General features: G+C 43.6%; 1 pseudogene; it reads right to left on the bottom strand.

Moving 5' to 3' along the window:
- Positions 1 to 261: 261 nt before the first annotated feature.
- Positions 262 to 688, bottom strand: LOC102479875 (mitochondrial import inner membrane translocase subunit TIM14 pseudogene; annotated as a pseudogene).
- Positions 689 to 3972: the final 3284 nt, after the last annotated feature.

Below are 3972 nucleotides of genomic sequence, written 5' to 3'. Positions count from 1 at the left end.
CAGGGATGTGTTTTGACATTTACTTCCTGCTACGGACATTAGAATCTGAGTGAACTGTGACTATTTGTGATGATGTCTGTGTTGCAATGAGACAGAGTCATAAAATAGTGACCAAATTTTCCTTTCTTTTTGGGTGTATTTCTTTTTTTTTCTTTTTTCTTTTTCTTTTTCTTTATTTTTTTGCAGCTTTGAGGCATTTTATTATAAAAAGTTGATATTCATATACATAAACTAATATGAACTTAAAATCATACATTTAATTCATTTCTTTGCTTGACCTTCTAGTAAATTTTTAGCTTCGTTGATTTTGGCTGCTATATAAGATCCTCCTTTGTCTGGATGATTTAAAAGCATAATTCGTCGATGAATGTCTCTTATTTTTCCTTTATTAGCAGTAGGGCTTACACCTAATATTAATGCTGCTTCCCGTTTTGTCATTTTGGGTTCAAATCCACCTCTGTAATAGCCACCACTGAAGGCAGATTTTGGTAGACTTTGAAAAACTTGTTTTACTTGAGGTGCCATATACTTCATGGCTTGCAAAACATAACGACCATGGCTCCGGCTTGGCTTCCCTGCCTCCACCGCGAGCGAGGTTCATCCCAGCCCAGAGGCCGCAGCCACCAACTCACGCCTTTTTACCGGAAAGCAACGCAACGCAGCCTCCACCCCGGAGCCCCAACCCCGGAGCCCCAAACCCGAGCCCAGGCGCTCTATGAATTGCGCTCTTTTTGGGTGTATTTCTAAGAAGTAGACGGAACTGATTTTGTTTGTAAATACCAAGAGCAATTTATCTGGTACTAATCCCACACCCCAGTGCGGACCCTTCCCACCCTCGCCCCACTTTCTCTCCCACTCCTGGAACCTGTCTCCACTGTGTGATCAGCCCTGGTTCTGGCTGTGGGTCCAGATCCTGGTGAGGGGTTTTTGAAGGCCTCCTTTCTTTGTCTTTTCTTTACTTCAGTCCCAGCATTTGCTGATTTCTAGTCTCAGTCCATGTTTTACTCCACTCCATGGAAATAAAAACCATGTTCTACATACTGCTGAAGAATTGTCTTGCAAGTTAAGGCTTTCCCCTTTACGTCAGACTTTAAATTAAAACTTATTTTATCAAAAAAGAGAGAGAGAGAGAGAGAGAGAGAAAGAGAAAGAGAAAGGATTGTATCTCTTTTTTTCTCTCTGCTATCATGTATGCATGCTCACCAGAGAGAGACAGAGACAGAAGGGGAAAGTGAGAAATCACTCTATTCTCCTTTCAGGATTTTGGGCATGCACATGTATGTGCTCAGACTGTTTTTCAAGCCTCTGTGTCCAGGACTCAAACCATCGAGTCAGCCATGTGGGACCCAGCTGCCTTCACCACCACACCACCAGTTGGCCCTATATCTCTTTATGTAAAGAGTGGAAAGTCATACTGCAAAAGAGCATGTGGAGTGAGACTACTTGTGGGCAGTCATCTTTGGAAATAATGTACCTCCCAGGGTATCTTCAAACGATAAAGCATGAACCTTGCCTTAGAATACACCTTCCTTTCCGTTCTTGACAAGCTTGTGTCCCAGCTGTGGCTGGGCAGATGTGGACCACACTCTCAGGCATGGCAGAGCAACAGATGGAAGGGGCCTGAGACCTGCAGATCATGCAGAGACGTGATGTTCACGTCAGGTGTGTTAGGAATGAGAGACACGTTTCTCTCTTTTACCCCGTTTCCTACTCTCACTCTCTCATCCCACCCCCATGGGTGTATCTCCTCATCCCTTTGTCATCTTTGATGTTTCTTGAATTGGCCAGGCACTCTCTTGCCTCAGTCATGTCTATCTGGAATGTTCTTCCCACGAATATCTGCAGACCTCACTCCTTCGCTTTGTGTAAGATCTTACTCAAATGTCACCTTCTTAATGAAGTATGGCTTAGGGCGGTTAAGGCACTGGACTTCCACATGGCTGACCACAGTTCAAATCCCAGACCTGATGTCTTACTTTCTAATTTTCCCTTACTCTCTGGTCAAATTAAAAAATAATAATAATAAATAAAGTTAAATAAAAATTCTTTTTAAAAAATTAGGTATGTTTTGAAAATACACCTTAAAATTGGAACCCACGAATAATGAAAACTGAGGATACACATACATGTGTGCACCCTAGTCCCTTGGACAGTGTGTATGTAAATGTAGAAAGAACAAGCACTGACTGTCTCTTACTGCTTTTCTTTGGGACAGTGTGTATGTAAATGTAGAAATAACAAGCACTGACTTTGTCTCTTACTGTTTTTCTTTGGGACAGTCTCGTTACATCTTAAAAACTGTCTTCTCTGAAAATGAGATAACAGAAGCTCTCTCTTATGGTCGTTGTGAGGATTAAACTGCAGTGTGGTCGGAAACGTTAGTCTCCGGCATGCAGTGAGTCCTCCTCTGAGGCGGTTGCCATTATTGCCCCTCCCGTGAGTTCAGGGTCCTGCTCCCTGGCACTCCTCTTTGTGGAGACAGACAGGTTGGAGCTAATTCTTCACCACCTGAACCACATCCGGCTGCAGGGGAAATAGCGGGTTTGCCACAGGAACTGTTAGCTTACAGTATCCCCATAAGGGCACAGGTGTCCTAATGTTTTTTTTTAAGAATTATTTATTTAATTCCATTTGCTATGGTTATTATTATTTAAATTTGACCAGAGAGAGAAAGAGAAAGTGAGAAAGCAAGCTGCCAGGTCTGGGACTCGAACTGCAGTTGGCCATGGGGAAATCCAGCATCTCAGTCACCACCCCACCTGCTGTCTCCTTGTCCCAGTCTTCTTGAGAAGAACCTAAAGCCCCACCAGAGCTCTGCCTTCTGCTTGCAACATAAAACTGGTATCTTCAGGTATCTGTAGAACACCGGCAGCCTCCTCTTTGCTCTGTTCTGGTTAACATCTGACTACCCTGAAGCGTGGCATGATTTGATGGTGCTCAGAGCATTTGAGCCAATGTTGGATGATCAGCCATTTTCCCCTCAGATTTATTGGTGTAACTGATAAATAAAAATGGTTACTTTGGTTATGGTGGAACTTCCAAAAACAGCCTATAATTATTAGTCTATTTTAAACTAACGAATTATTTTCAATTGTATATAAAAACCTATACTTCAGCTCCACATCACCTCCCCCGTCCCAGATCACGTGGAGTAACACATGGTCTGTCTGGGGACTTTTCAGGTGTCATATACCATGACATGTGGGAAAGCCTCTTGATGGAGTTTGCCAGATAGCTAGTGGAAACCACGGCCTTGTGTTGAGTTCTCTGTCCCGTGGCTGTAAGCCCTTGCCCTGTTCTTGTTACTCCTTGCCCACCGACTAGCTGGCTGTGCCAATCCCCTCGGTTTCTGGTGGTGAGAGGACGAAGTGGCCTTCTTGGGCAGTAATCACCACTGCTGGGGAAGCCAGATGCTCACTCTGCTTTCACTTTCCCCTGTGGGAAAAATTGCAGACTGAGAGGCCACTCTTGTGACTCAGCTAAGCCACCTTGGGGGATGGGTGGCACGGGTAGCGTGAAACTGTTCTTTAGATTCTCCCTATTGCGTTTATTTGTGGATATTTTCGCCAATGGTGTTGGGACCTCCTTGCTGTATTCTTGGGTTCCCACAACGGTACTCCTATCCAAGGGTGGTTGTCGAAATTGGTGTTTTAGAGGTTGAGAATGCGGGATGCAAACTTCTATTTTCCATCTCGCTGACATCACATCAGATGTTGTCTTCAGCCCACTTTTTCTTTGACTGGATTTCTTTCGTTTTTTCTTTTTCTTATCCTTCTTCTTTTTTCTTTTTCCTCTTTCTTTCTATCTTTCTCTTTCTTCCTTTCTTTCTTTTCTTTTTTTTTTTGTCCTCTGTTCAGGAAGAAAATCTAAAATCTTGGTTTCTTATCTACAGAGTTAAACAGGCCCCCAGTTAAAGCCAGTTCCCTTGACGAGCACTAAGATGCAGGTGCCACCAGGAGGACCCCCTGGACC

This window comes from Tupaia chinensis, unplaced genomic scaffold, assembly GCF_000334495.1.
Source record: "Tupaia chinensis unplaced genomic scaffold, TupChi_1.0 Scaffold146604_1, whole genome shotgun sequence".
Taxonomy (NCBI): Eukaryota; Metazoa; Chordata; class Mammalia; order Scandentia; family Tupaiidae; genus Tupaia; species Tupaia belangeri.
Note: the sequence above shows the minus strand (reverse complement) of the source record. Positions and strands in the feature narration are given on the sequence as shown.